The sequence below is a fragment of the Microtus ochrogaster genome, chromosome 16 (genome assembly GCF_000317375.1).
Source record: "Microtus ochrogaster isolate Prairie Vole_2 chromosome 16, MicOch1.0, whole genome shotgun sequence".
NCBI classification, from domain to species: domain Eukaryota; kingdom Metazoa; phylum Chordata; class Mammalia; order Rodentia; family Cricetidae; genus Microtus; species Microtus ochrogaster.
This window is the reverse complement of record NC_022018.1, coordinates 30,509,626-30,525,144: the sequence shown is the minus strand read 5'-3', so window position 1 is coordinate 30,525,144 and position 15,519 is coordinate 30,509,626. Positions and strand designations below refer to the sequence as shown.

The following is a 15,519-nucleotide window of genomic DNA, read 5'->3' as shown; positions in this document are numbered from 1 at the left end:
GGGCTTCATGGGCTCCTTCCCTGATCATGGTGGTATTTCGGCTGGCTTGATCTTGTTCAGGTCTGTGTTTTCAGTCACAGATGCTGTGAGCTCATGTGTACAACTGCACTGTGTGTTTGGCAAGTATGGTTTTGTTGCAGATGTCCACCTCTGGCTCTTACGTTCTTTGTGCCCCTTCTCCAATGCCCCCTGGGCCTTGTGTTCAAGGGAGTGAGATACCATTTAAAACTGAGCACACCAGTCTCTTATTGCCTACATGTCAACCAGTTGGGGGTCCCTGTGTTAATCACCTTATACTGTAAAAAGAAGCTTCTCTAATGAGGGTTGAGAAATGTGCTAATATTCTAATTTCATAGCTTTATTTTCTTTCTAGTTCGATAATTGGCATGGACCACACACTGACCATGGCTGCTTGACACAGTTCCAGCATTTTGACTTCTGGGATCGCAATTCTCCAGCACCCTTACACGTTGACTTTTCGTGATTCCCACTGTATGTTTTGAGACTTCCCTTATGCCTTTTCCTTTGGGAAATTTTGTGTGGACTTTGAAAGCTGAAAATACCTCTGTAGACAATTCTTGCAAAAAAAAAAAAACCCCACTGAGGAACCATATAGTGTGATGTGTCTGCATACAAGATTCCCTGTGGTGTGCTCCGGATTACACCACGAATAGGAAAGTTAGAGATTTACTAACTGGCACACCTGACTCCAAGGATGAAGGGTACAATCCAGACCCAGGGCGTGAGGCCATTAGGGCAAGAGTTCATTTAATAAGTGCAGAGGAATCAGAAGGGTATGGTGTCCTGGAAAAAGAAGACTTTCTTTAGGGGAGCGTATGAGGGAAATAGGCCCAGTAGAATAAGACTAAGACACAAAGGAACACAACTACAGAACACAGCATCGTGCCCCTTGAGGAAGGAAAATGGCTCTTAACCTGTAGTCAAGTGTGGTCCCCAGAGGAAGTCCTTTTTCCCAAGGTCAGACATTTGGACAAGGGCTTCCATTCCCGCAGGACCTTGAGGAAAGTTCCTGCTTGCTAAAAACACTGGTTCTCTTTATTCCAGGCAGGAGGAACTTATGGCCCTTGCATTGATGTACAAGGGCTCCTGGTAGAGCTACTGAGCCTTTGAGAGCAATAGACATTTCCATACTTGCTGAACTTAGCGCTTTTGTCTCAGGAAAAAATGCTATAATGAAGTTAATGGCCACTTTTGTCCCTGAATCACTGCGCCTGCTATCAGCCTTGCTTATGGCTAAACTGTTGAATGTAAAAAGTTGTTACCTTTTTTCAATTAATGCATGGTCATCCATCCTTATTCACCCTCACATTCTGCCAGTCTCCCCCTCTCCCCACTTCCCACTCCTCGGACTTCACACAGCCTCATTGGGACCTGAACCTCGCTGGAGTGGCTTTCCAGCAAACAATATTCTACTGGGTATATGCATCATATTATTATGCATGGATTAGTTGATGGCCATCTAGGCTCTTTTCATTTCTGCGCTACTGTTAACAGAGCAGCAATGAATGTGGATGAGCAAGTGGATCTATAGTAGAATATAGAGCCCCTTCAGATATCCCCAGAAAGTCTTACAGCTGGATCATATGGGAGATCTATGTCTTGCTTTCGGTGGTGCCCCAACACTGATTTCCAACACAGAGGATGGGTTTGGAACACCCGCAGCAGCACATCAGAAGTCAAGCTGGCTCGTTTCTCTGGTTGACTCCTGCCAGTTCCTTGAAAGTATAAACCATCCTCATTGCTTTCCAAGCTGGTGAAGAGGGCGTTTCTCCTCAACTCTCATGTGAGGCGATGCTTCAAGCCCCCTTTACTCTGTAGGTAGAGTGTTCGGCTTTCCGGAGGCCCCTCGGTTTATGACTCACATTGAGTGTGGATGTCAGGCTCCGCTACAGAAAACAGTCTGGGCTCTGTATGCACTAAGTTCCTCTGGTGGTTCATCTCCACTGTGACTCTAAGTCTTGTCCTACTTTGTAATCTGGACAGATCCTTTTGATTTTGTGTTGACTGTAAGCATGGTAAGGGGACAAACCACTTCTCAGTAATGGGAGCTGTTGACTGAAGACTTGGAGCTGCTGGATCTGTCCCTGAGATCAATAATTCAAAAGGTCTGTGTCTTGGGAAATGAGAGTTTTCTTGAGTGTTTCTTTTCTCTACAAAAGAAAGAAGTACAGACGTATTCCATATGTGCGTCTGAACTGTAAGTATAGAAAGGTCTCGAAGAGCCCAGAAATATAAAAAATTATATGCTTATAGCCTGATAATGGCTTTAAAACAAGCTACCTGACCCTTTGTTCTACATTCTCCCAGATACAGGAAAGCAACATTAGAACAGACCCAGGCTATATAAACATTTCAAACTAAAGCCCTGTAATCAGAGGCTGTAAAACCCCTAACTCAAGTTGGCACTCCCAAGACGCCGAGACGCCCCAGACACTGTAAATCCCAATATATACTCTCTGCCTTGGACATAACCTTTGACTGTAAAAAGACACTTGTAGCTCCTTCTCAGGGTCACAAAGTCAAATATCTCTTTACGGCCCGAACTAGTTAGCAGCGTTTTTGTCTGTCTGTTTCCCCATCCAGGGTGCTTTTAATACAGTTGCTTCTGGTTTATAGACTTTGGTGGTCTGCTCCCTGGGAAATGCACAATTCCAGCACCCAACAGTCTGAGTTCATTGTGGAATCTTACAAGTTTCACCTCCTGTGGAAAATATTTTTCCCTGAGTCATTTTTCAAGAACTCTGTACTCTGGGATAAATAATCAACAACTTTAGAATGTAAGGGTTTCTAACGCTAACCAAGCTGGAATATGTGGCTGAGTCTCATAATTTAATATTTAACCTTACTTTAAAATGTTCGTGTATTTTAACCATGTGAGCTTAACATTCTACTTGGTTTAACTTCAAAAAGAGACTCAAGATGTTTCTATGTTGAAAAATATCCAACTTTGCCTCATCTCTACAGTTAGTTTTCAAATACTTGAGTGTATATTGAAATATTTCCTTGACTTAGATTGTTATACTGACCTTTGAAAAATTACATATTTTCCTCTTGGGTGACCCTGAAATTGCTTTGTGGTGGTATGAGACTCTTCAGAGCAAATAGACTGCATATTTCCCCCTTTTACTTGAGTAGTCAGAGTGGTCTCCCTAAGTTTGTGAACAATTGCCCTTAATAATGACATACGACAGCTCATCAGGATGCTGGCTCCAGTTCTGTTCAATATTTCAGAGGATGTCAGTACACAGTTAAGGCAACCACAAAACCTGTTATCTCCAGTCTAGAGCACCAGGCCAAGCCCTGACAGAGGAAGGACAGTTCCTGTGCACTCTCTACCTAAACGTCACCAAGTCCAGTCATGCTCAGATGATCCAACCATACCAAGCAATTTGTAGCTTGACACAGAGGCTTAGCTCAATGACAGTGGACATTCCCTGGAACTTTTGAATTTAAGCCACAAATCCAAATGCTGTGTCATCTTTACTCAGCACCTACATCCTTGTTAAGATTCTGGCAAATGCTCTTGTCTCAGTGGTCAAGTTAAACTCTTATTTTGCCTCTTGTTCTTCATGACGAATTGGGTCATGGACATGGGTCACAAACCTAACATCATCTGGTCATTTGCTGGTTGCCAGACTGCTCATAGTGGGAAGCTATCTTGCTATTTTGCTTCCTATCAACTGAGCAAAATGCTGTTTGCATTTTCTCTTATGCACACATGTTCAATCTTGTGCTGGATTTCCACACAGAAAGGACGCCACGCCTCTCTTTAAACTTGCCGTCTTCTGGTGTGCTTTACAGTTTCAAGGCAAAGGATGCCAGTGACCAAGGAACTTTCAGCTAAAGCTGTAAAACCACACAGTATTGGAGAGAATGGACACAGAACAGAAAAGAAAACCACTTGTGACAAATACACTCTTTAGAGATGATATAAACAACATTAGGGGTGCACTTATAGGTGGAGCCACTAAGTGTTTCCAGATAGAACTGTGAACAAAACCAAGTTGGTATGTGCAATGTAGAAAGATTTCATAACAGTCAAATACCACCTCCTCTCTCTTCCTTTCCTCCATTCCTCCTTTGAGAAATTTATTCATGCATACAGTGCAAGACAGGCATATTCACTAATCATTTCCCACTTCCAGCTCCCCCTGGACCTCCCCCCAGCATGTCCCCCTCCCAATATCATGTCTTTTTCTTGTTTTTATATCCTAATGAATTCAATTAGTGTTGCCTGTGTGTACATATGTATAAAGAACCTATGTGTTTTAAGCATATCAATAAGTATTTTTGATGGTGTTCATAAGTTAAATTATTCGTTTTTTTTTTTTTTTTTTTTTTTTTTTTGCTTTTTCGAGACAGGGTCTCATTCTGTGGCACCAGCTGTAGACCAGGCTGGCCTCAAATTCACAGAAGTCTGTCTGTCTCTGCCACTCAAGTGCTAGAATTGATGGTGTGTGTCATCTCTCCTGACAGAATTCATAAATTGAAGAATTTATATTAATGTTTTTTTTTCATTTGTGGGCATACTCTTTCTGTTAATTTTGGTATTCTATTCTTGATGCTATTGAGTTGACCTTGTTCATTGATTTTGGGAGCCCGAGCTGCTGAATAGATGCATATATTCTACAACTTAGAGGTCATCTAAAACTTAGGTGTGAGTTAGTGATTTTCCTGACACTAAAGGCATGCCTTGAGAGAAGAGGGTAAAAGTGGTCTGTGCTGCTGGATGGAGTGAAAAAGATGTTAGCATATTGAATTGGGGATACTCTGCTCTTATTTTTAGAACACGTGTGTGCAGGTGTGGTGTGGTGTGTGTGTGTGTGTGTGTGTGTGTGTGTGTGTAGGCCAGAGATCAATCTTGAATTCTATTCTTCAAACAATGTATCTGAGTTAGGGTTTCTATTACTGTGATAAAACATCATTACCAAAAGTAACCTGGAGGGTTTATTTTGATATATTTCTAGGTAATAATAGGCTATCACTGACAGAAGTCGGGGCAGGAACTCAGGCATGGCAGGAACCTGGAGGCAGGAACTGAACCCTACTGTCTTGTTCCCATGGTACTTCCTCAGCTTGCTTTCTCATAGCATCCTGGAACTATCTGCCCAAGGGTGGCACTGCCCATAGTGAGCTGGGCCCTCCCACATCAATCAATAATTGAGAAAATGCACTACAGACTTACCTACAGGCAAATCTTATGGAGGCACTTTTTTTCTCCTTTTGTAAATTTATTTATTTTATGTAAATGAGTGCATTGCCTGCATGTATGTCTATACAGCATGTGCTGCAAATCCAATGCCTGCAGAGTCCAGGTCCCCTGGAAATGGAGTTCCAGGGCTAGGGATTGAAGCAGGATCCTCAGGAAGAGCAACAGTGCTCTTCACTGCAGGAGGCTAACAGTCTGCTGGGGTAAGTGGAGCATAAGCATTAGAAACTTCCCTATGAGCCAACCAGAAGTCTGCTGCAAGGCCTGGAGACCGCTAATGTCATGACAACCTGGGCCAATGAGAGAAAGACAACACAGCATTCCAGATAGGCAGCACCCCTGGATCCCGGGAAGGGGTGTAAGAGGCCTGCCCAATCCCCTCAGTAAAGAAGTCAGCTTTTGTTTTATATGTGGAACCTATGCCATTGACTGCCCCTTCCTCAGAGGCTACCTGCTTGGACTTGTCCCTTGCAACACTAAGTCATCTCTGCAGTCTGGTGGCAGTTTTTCAGTTGATATTCTTTCTTCCTAAAAGACTCTAGCTTGTGTCAAGTTGACATAAAACTACCCAGGATACATTGTCCACCTTGTTTGTGAGACAAGGCTTCTCCCTGGCCTGGAACTTGCCCACTAGGCTACGTTGGTCGACAGCCAACCTCAGGGATTCATTTGTCTCATCCTTTCCAGTGCTGGGATTACAAACACTGAACACTATGCCTTCAATTTTCACCCAAGTTTCAGGTCCTCATGCTTGCACAGCAAAGATTTTATCTCCAGAGCTTTCTCCCCAGACCACGAAACACTTTTATTAGTCCCAGTGTGAATCTCTTAAAACATAGGTAGATTTTAGTTCAGTACTTAAAGAAAAATGCAAAGGATAATTCATCTCTTCATTCCCTAACCACCCACCCCCCTTCTCATCTAAATTTTTGGGAGAGACAGGGCTGAAACACTCTAGCAGTTGAGGCTGGCCTTGAACCCACACAGATCTGCCTGCCTCTGCTTCCCTAGCACTGAGATTAAACGTGTGTATTACCATTTATTCCTCCTCTACTTCCTCCTTTCTTCTTTACTTCCTTCTCTACTTCCTCCTTATTCCTCCTCTACTTCCTCCTCCCTCTCCATCCCTCCCCATTATTTTTCTTTGCCTCTTCCTTCTCCTACTTCTTGTCTTCATCTTTGCTCTATGCTATCTTCACGAAGACGAGAAGTTTGTCTCGGGATTGGCTTTGTTCCTTTCCAGTTCCAGTATTTGTATTAAAGGTCTCAGTTTGGATCAGTATGTGTTCATTCTTGCCTTATCTATCCAGGTTCCCTTCTTCTTCCTTACTGCTAAATCAGGACAAAGGGTATCCTTGACCTCTGTTGAGGTCAGCCAGTAGGAAGAACTAGGGGTCAGACATGTTTACTGGCCTCTACACTGCAAAGTTATGTTTTTATTGTCCTTATTAGGTGTGGCTTCTCCTTGTCAGATCTGTGCTTATCAATGATAGAAATCCAGATGTTTTGGGGAGTGAGCATACACATACATAAATGAGCATTCATGACATGAACTTGGGCATGTCAAGGACCCCGTGACTCAGACACATGTGAATGCTCACGCCTTATCCATGGGGGAATGGTAAGCCCTTCCCCTGGTTCAGGTCCTGATGGTGATGAACAGTCAATCTTTAGCTCTAAAACAGGGTGTGTAGAAAGTAACAGCCTCAACTTTCCCCTCCCTGGTAACTGTAGTGGGGATTGCTCCCTAGAGATCCTACCAAGATCAGCTCATCACCCTCTCCTTCAACTGTATGTAAGAAACATGCTGAGTTTCAGAGCTGCGGATACATTTCTCTCAGAGACCCCAGGCTTTCTGTGTGTGTCTGTGCTTTCTTCATTTCTCACTTGTCTCACTTAGGCCAATCTTAAAGACATACAGGTTGATGCCAATGTCTTTAGGAGAGCAAAGGTGGAAATGGGGAGGCTGAAAGAGCACAGAAGGATAGACAACACAGATAAACATGCCCCAGAAAATGAGGGCTAAATCTCCTCTCCCAACACAGTGTCAAGTCTCCAGACTCACATTTTTACCGTCTGCTTCTACTTCCCGTCATTCCCAAGAGAATGTAAACAGATCTGCTGCCACTTCTGAAATCTCATTTTTCACAAAGGGGAGAACTTGAGCAAGTTCTAAGTCTGAGAAATCCCAGGGCAGGCTCCTATTGACTGGGCTCAGAATGCCCTTCGCTTCTTGAATCAATGGCTTGGCTATGGTGCAGTCAAGTCTTCCAACTGGCTGCTCTCCTATCACAGTGCACTTAAAACTGTAAGTTGCCACTCTCATAAATGCAGTGCCTCCTAAAGAATGTTCTAAATGGATAAACAGGCCAGGCATGGTGTCCCGAGCATTTAACCTAGCACATAAGAGGGAGGCAGAGGCAGGCAGGTGGATCTCTGTGATTTTTAAGTTAAAAGATAAGGGAATAGACTACTGTTCATCCTACCCAGTAAAAATTGTTTCCAATTTTTTTTTTTTGAATTCTAGAAAACACACCTGTTCATTCACCTGGACAAAGTCTTAGAGGGAACTGACAGCTAATTGGTGCAAATACCAACTTACATTAAATCATTTAAAGGCCGAGTAATGTCTCAACACATTGAAGGCAAAATGTTAGACATATCTTTTAGACTTGAAAAAAGAACTATAATTAAGCTTTTTTTTTTTTTAAAAAAAAATGTTTGTTGTAACTTGACTGCCAGTATTAAGAGTCTAAGCCTTAAAGTGCTTTAAGCCGCACCAAACTGTCTTCCACAAAACCCCAGTTTGCATGAAAATACAGTGTTAAAGTTTTAGGATAATACAAGTGCTTAGGGCTGCAGAAAACAGACCAAGCAAAGAGGCTGTCATGGTAACTACTGACAGGAATGGATAGGGCGTGGGGATGTGAAGTCCTGTGTCACAGTGTCTGTGAACCTCTGGTTGGCCCCCCGGGGGTCTTGAGAGCCACTCTTCCTAAAAAGTGGGTCCATAGTTGGGCTTTACTATCTTGCAGTGGCTCTCGGTTTCCGCACTCCAGCACCACCGCCAGGCACACTGGGGCACAGGCACCACAGTAGTTGCCTTTGCAGAGGAGCCTGTGCAACCCGATCATCGGGAACTGCAGACCTTAGAAGATCGGATCAAAATCCTGGCGCGCCTATCCGCATAGCACCCTCTACTGTTGAAGCTGAAACTTGCAATCAGTTTTTTTTTTTAATTGACTGCATCCCAGCAAAAAAACAAACCAAACAAACAAAACTAACCAACCAAACAAACAAAACATTGTCCAACACCTTGCTTTTTCTGTTGTTTAAGTGAGATGTTAGCATTAGTTTTTGAGACTCCATTTGAACACAAGGATCTACGGTGCTCTCCTGGCTAACTGTGCAGTCAGTCACATGTATACGCTCAAAGAGTCCCATTCTTCAGGATTCAAATATCACATTCCAAAGATATTTGTTTTTCTTTTCTTTCTTTCTTTTCTTTTTTTCTAAAGGCATGTTCTCCTGAGATCTTTCTGCTCTCCACCGTCAGAATTTATAAACTTGGACCACCATGCCTGGCTCCCACCTTAGTTTAAAGATCGAGTCCTAAGTAATGGGCCTTTCTGCTTGCACTTTATTGGCTGCAAATCTTCCAATTAATTCTTTTTTGTTGTTGTCTCAGGGTCTTGTGTTTTCGACTCTTCACGAAGCCGGGAGGGGGGGTGACTTTTAGAGTCCTGAACCTCCTCCCTCTACCTCCCATGTGCTGGGACAACAGGCCTGAAGCACCCACCTGGTTTATGTGGTCCTGAGACTCAAACTCCTCCAGACAAGCCCTCCGCCAACGGAGCCACATTGCCAGACGTGCACCAGACAAGCCCTCCGCCAATGGAGCCACATTGCCAGACATGCACCAGACAAGCCCTCCACCAACGGAGCCACATTGCCAGACCACCTGTGTCTTATACGCCCATCTTTTACCTGCTCACAGGTTTTGCTTTCATGGCTCAAATTTCTCCCAATGGTCAGGTGCCTGATATTATCATTTGGGCGGATTCGGATTATAGCGTTGATGTTTTAGGGGATTAGCACCATGGCATGAATATTTGGGGATTGGGATCATTACAGGGATGTCTTCTGGGTTAGGAATATACCGTGGACGTCTTAAGGATTTAGACTGTAGCTTGGTTGTTCTGGGGTTAGGATTACTGCACGAATATGTGGGGACGAGGATGGCGGCATAGATGTTTTGAGGTTAGGACTGTACTATGCATTTTCAGGATTAGAACTCTAGCCCAGATGTTTTGGGGTCTCAGATTGTCGCGTGGATGTGTAAGGAGAATACAAACTTTCAGTTCATGGCATATTTCACTGCTTTTATAGAAAACAAATCAAATCAGGATCAATTGGATGCTACATCCCTGTTTGGTTTGCATCTTAGGAAGAACCGAGACTTCCTATGGTAAAAGGCATGAGTAGGTTCATGAGCAACTGAGAAGGTAACCTAACCAGAGTGAAGCAAGAAAGCCATCTCTTTCCCTGAAAATGCGGGTGGTAGGGACACATTTCTCCGTAGGAGCTTCCACAGTACAGACACCTTTTGTCTACATGTCAGACTGATGGTACATGAGCTTGGAAAGTTCCTCACAAGCCTGCCCCTTCTGCTCCAGGGTGCAACACAGGGCATCCCGCTCTTGGGAGTGCAAAGTAGATGTGGTTTGTTCATGTGCAGACCTGGTCAGTTGCTTGGGTGTTGTGACAGAGCCAATCTGCTACATAAAGTATATAGGTGGTGTGGGAAGTCCTTCTGTATATAAATAAAGAAACTGCCTGGGCCTATGACAGGGCAGAATATGGTCAGGCTGGAAGAGATATAGCGAGAGAGTAGGCAGAGTCAGGGAGATCCCATGTAGCCGTCAAAGGAGAAAGATACGGAACCTTACCTGTAAACCATGAACCTTGTGGGAGAATACAAAATAATTGAAATGGGTTAATTTAAGTTATAAGAGCTAGTTATCAATATGACTAAGGAATTGGCTAAGCAGTGTTGTAATTAATATAGTTGCTGTGTGATTAGTGATTATTTCAGGTCTGGGCATCCAGGAACAAACAAACAACCTTTGCCTACAAATTAGTGTCCAATGTGGGGCTGACTACATTCACATAAAACCTGAGAGAGCTTAAAAAGGAATTCTAGACACACACACACAAAATAGAATTTGGTGCAGCTTCTTGGTAGCTGCATTTTTTTTTCGGATGGGATGTTTGCTGGCAGTGACAGAGACATCTTGCTGCCTGGACAGTCACCCAAAGTTCTTCTGTAACATTTCAGCATCCACATTAAACCTACAGGCCTACAGTATCTGGCAGGATTTTGCATGAAGCAGGAAATTTGAAGATCTCTTATGCCTGTACTAGCAAAGTGGATCAGTTGCTTTCATCTGCATCCTGCAGAACGTCTGGCAGTTCTCTCATGCAACAGGAACCCCAAAGGATGGTCTCACCTTTAGGCAAGTTTAGCGTCATTTCTCTGTGGGTCCTACATGTCTAATTCATACAGCATACCATCAAGCAGTCCAGACAAGAGCAGTTTCTTTCCCAAATGGCTAACAAACTTCATAAGGAGCCTCTTTGGTGCCCATCATCCTCTTGAAGTAGATTGGTGCTTGCAGGAGCAGATGAGTCTCATTGTCATAAAAAGTCTAAGTTCTTAAAACATTTTAATCAGATCTTTAATGGGGTATACTGTGTGGGAGGTCCATCTCAGCCAGTAGTCCTTAAGTTGTCATGGATGTTGGACTGTGTGGGCCATTGCTTCAGGGGGTCTTGTGTGATCAAATCATTTTAGCCTGGAAGGAATCCACAGGTTCTCATCTTCTATAGAAACAAAAGAACAACCTCTTTTCCAAAGCAACATATTCTTAAACCCAAATTTTGAAGTCAAGAGCCTTTAAAATATGAATGTTGGTTTAGCTTAGCAGCCCATACAATGAAATGTCTCTTTGTACTTAGCTCATTCATAGTCAAAAAATTAAAAGAAAACACAATAATATACAGAATCCAGACTCTCTTTGTATTTTACATATTTAATTTATGTGGCTTATTTTTCTTTACTCCTTTAATCTATGACTCTCTGTACTCTTTTATATTACTTTTACTGTCTCTTTAAAGACTTTACTTCTTTTTATAACTATCTACAATCTTTGTTCTCTCTCCCATGCCTACATACATTTATCCAACACTGTGACCCATTGAGAGGTCTTTTTCATCTGAATTTGTCTTTATTGCATGTATATCTGCAATTACTATTTGATCAGAGAGCTTTTTGTCTTTTAAATGCTAAGCGGGTGAGAGTAAAACCAGCTCTGAGGCCCTGTCTGTTGGCTCTGCCCAGTCCAATATGGTGGAGGCATGTTCACTGCCTCTGAGAGTCACACACATTGCCCCAACTCCAGAGTCACAGCAGGTCTATGTTACCATTAAGCAATTTGTAACATGCTGCTCACAGACCCCATTTAAGTGCTTGGCCTCCTGAAAAAGCCAGAGCTGATTGTGCAACTAGCACAAACCAGGAAGCCACCATTTCAAAACTGTGTGGGGTTTTGCTGCTAATGCTAAATCAGGAAGACCTCTTTTAAAGGAGTCACAGCACCCCTGCTCACTGCTCTGTAACTGCACCAGCATGAACCAGGAAGTTGTCTCCCAAAGAATCCATGCAATTTTTGTTGCTAATGCTGAATTAGGAAGCCCTGTCTTAAAGTAGCTGTGCTTCTGCTCACTGACAGCAAACAGAACCTATCTAAAAATCTTCGGCTACCAAGAAGCTCCATTTGACTTCCATTTTTTTTGTGGGTTTAGAAACCTTCTTTTTTTCTTAAGCTTTTTTTTAGGTCTTATATGGTTTCATGATGCAGATGCTGGGTGCTATTTTGTAAAAGGAGACAACTCGTTAGTTTCCTAGATGCCCAGACCCCAATAATCTCGCAGAAACTATATTTATTACAACACTGTTTGGCCAATAGCTTAGGTGCATTCCTAGATAGCTCTTACATCTTAAATTAATCCATTAATCATGGCTGTGGCCTATTGGTAAGATTCTGTTGTCTCTCTCCTTTGGCAGCTACATGGAATCTCTCTGACTCCTCTACATATATCTATATCGATATCTATATCTATATTTCTGTTTGGATTTTCTGTCTGGCTTTATTCTGCCCTGCCATAGGCCAAAATCAGCTTCTTTATTAGCCAATGGTAATAAAGCATATTCACAGCATACAGAGGGGAATCCCACATCAGGGACCAAATGTTTTCTTACAAATTTCCAGGTAAAAAAACAAGAATGACAGAAAATATGCATGATAGAGTGATGGGGTGATAGAGCTTGGTGATGGGGGCTGAACATTGTGGTTAGAGGGAAAGGTCCTCTGGTTCAAAACTCACAAAGCAGTTAGGTTTGCAGATTCTTCTGGACGTATGGACAAGCACAAGTAGAAAAAAGTCCACATGCAGGAGTTACAGGGGCACCAACAGGACATGAAGGGAGAAAGTCACAAGGACTGGAATAATGTTAATATCCAAGTCTAAAGGAGGTGGGAGGATGGCAGGCATGATGACATCCTACCCATGAGGCAACAGGGCAATGACCGTGGATTGCTGAGTTAGCAGTCATGTCAGAATCAGTGCCAAGTCCCCAAGAGAAAACAAACCAGGTGGTAGTGGAGAAAGTCCAGTGTGGAGCATTCAACAGTAAAGAAGCCAGCCAAATCCACAGGGCTTTCTAAAGGTGTGGGGCTCCCTCCCAGGCAGCGCTCACCTGGAAACCAAAAGAACCAGGCTTAGTGGATGCAGGTAGAGAGACAATGTCACTAAGAACACCCCTTTCCAAAAGCCCTTACTGTGTTTACTGAAACCTTGGGATAGATCAGCTGGTATTTTCTTAACTCTAGAAATGGAGCAACCGGAAAAAGAAGCAGGAGTTGACCATACGCTCTATTCTGTGTGTCATGCATACACAATGGGGCATGGAGGTTCTGACCAAAAGGAAGCCAGTGCAAAGCTTGGTAACAGCTTCAGGGAAATAAATGAATAGGATCATATGGGCTCAAGAGGAAAAAGTTTCTTGGTTTCATTGTACCAGGGTTATAAGAAATAGTCTGTCAGCACCCTGCGCCTCTTGGACATGTTTTAATTCATTTCTCTGAGTGTGAGGCCAAAGATTCACTGTCTACACAAATTCCATGTGCCAAGTTCTGAATTGTCTAAACAGTTATTCACGAATAAGAATTTTCACATGCCAGAGTGACAGTGGAGTTATAGGTGACAATGCCGTACATCGATCTTTGCGGCATTCAACCTTTCTTCTGGCCCTCTGTGTCTTTCTCCTTACATTCATGACATATATTCTTTTGTTTTCTGATAGTCCCCTAGGTGGTAGGGTTACGTGGCTCCATAGAGCTGGACCACTGAAGAAAATTTACGGTTAAGATTGGATGGTGCTAGCCAGGTAGTGGTGGTGCACACCTTTAATCCTAGCACTCAGGAGACAGAGGTAGGTGGATCTCTGTGAGTTTGAGGCCAGCCTGGTTTACAAGAGCTCGTTCCAGGATAGGCTCCAAAGCTACAGAGAAACCCAGTCCACCCCTCCCCCACACACAAAAAAACCACTGGATGGTGCTTTCTGGAGCTGGAGTCGCACATCAAAAGAGGCAGGGCAGCTGGAGAGAAAGTAAAGCCATAGCTGGGCAAGCATTGAGACTTAGATTCTCTAGAAGCCAGATAAAAGCTGCTGAGCATCGTGACATGTGCCCCTAGGCCCTGTGCTAGGGAAGCAGGAACTTTCAGATCTCTGGCTGTTCTACTTTGTGATTGCTCGTGCAATGAGAGATTCTGTATCAAAGCAAAACCAAAAGCTGCTAGTGGTTCCCGAGAAGCCTCAACTGAGCTTCTGTAACCTTCCTGTTACAGCTTCCTGTAACCTCCACTTTTCCTGGTTTCTGAAAAGCAACTGAACAGCCAGACCTGTGAGCATATCCTGCCCTCCTGGCACTCAGGAGAGTGAGGACCAGGAGAAGAGAGAGGAGCATGAACGAGTTCAATAGTTTGGGCTACAGAGGGAGACTATGTATCTTAACCTACCTTTCCACCCACCAAAACCCACACCTGTTTTCTCTTATTAGAAAACAAAGAAAACAATCAAACAAAAAAAAAAAACCAAAACAAACTAATCAGAATAGGACAAAGCAAACATATAAACAAAAAAGAAAAAAAGCCAAAGAAAAACACACAAGAAACACACACAGATGCAGAGATATGCATTCACACACATGGAACTCCTGTGAAAACAGAAACTACAATGGACAAGCCAAAGATCTGTAACATTTAAAAAATATTAAAAGCACAGAAAACTCATTATGAGAAAAAAAATCCTTAAACAATACTATTGGTTTGGTTTTGTGTTGGCCATCTATGGCAGGGCATGAGGCCTTGACCTCAAGTATGATTTCTATACCCTGTGCGACTTCGTTAGAGAAAGCAAATGTTTCCCTTGTGAATGGCTGTCTGCTGGAGAAAGCTTCTGGGATAAGGATGCGGGCTTGTGTGCACTCCCCTTCTCTGCACTGGTACCCCATCTGGCTCAGAGGGATATACTGTCTATGTGCAGGCCCTGTGGATGCTTCCATAATCACTGTAAGCTCATATGTGCGTCACCTCTGTTGGGTCTAGAAGGCCTTGACTCCTTGGTATCTTCCACCCACACTGGGTCTTATGCTTTTTCCACCTCCTTTTCAAGTTCCTGGGCCCAGAGGGGAGGGATTTGAATGAGATATCCCATTTAGACTGAGTGTTCCCACTTTTTGGACCTTGTCCAGTTGTAGGTCTCTGTATTTGTTCCCATCTGATGCAGGAGGAAGCTTCTTGGTGATTCCATTTAGAGTTCTTTATTCCATGTATGTTTTTATTTTAAGAAGCTTCTATTATAGTAAAGGCTTCCATGTGGCATATGACTCCTCAAATAGCAAATAGCCCTTAGTTTTAGTTGTCCTTCGCCTTATCTCCTCTTATTTGCCCCTTCTGTTCCCTTCTCCATTTAATCCTCAGACCACACACACACACACACACACACACATATATATATTACACATACCACACACACACACACACATATATATATTACACATACCACACACACACACACACACACATATATATTACACATACCACACACACACACATATATATATATTACACATACCACACACACACACATATATATTACACATACC

The 15,519-nt window shown here is 43.1% G+C and overlaps 1 protein-coding gene across 1 annotated transcript in view; it reads right to left on the bottom strand.

Annotated features, from left to right (window-relative positions):
* Positions 1-12,521: 12,521 nt before the first annotated feature.
* Slc17a2 (solute carrier family 17 member 2) overlaps positions 12,522-15,519 on the bottom strand; it is a 21,850-nt gene continuing 18,852 nt past the window's right edge. The window contains exon 13 of the mRNA XM_005354956.1: positions 12,522-13,049. The gene's annotated coding sequence lies outside the window, so the exon portion shown is untranslated. The remainder of the gene's footprint in view (positions 13,050-15,519) is intronic.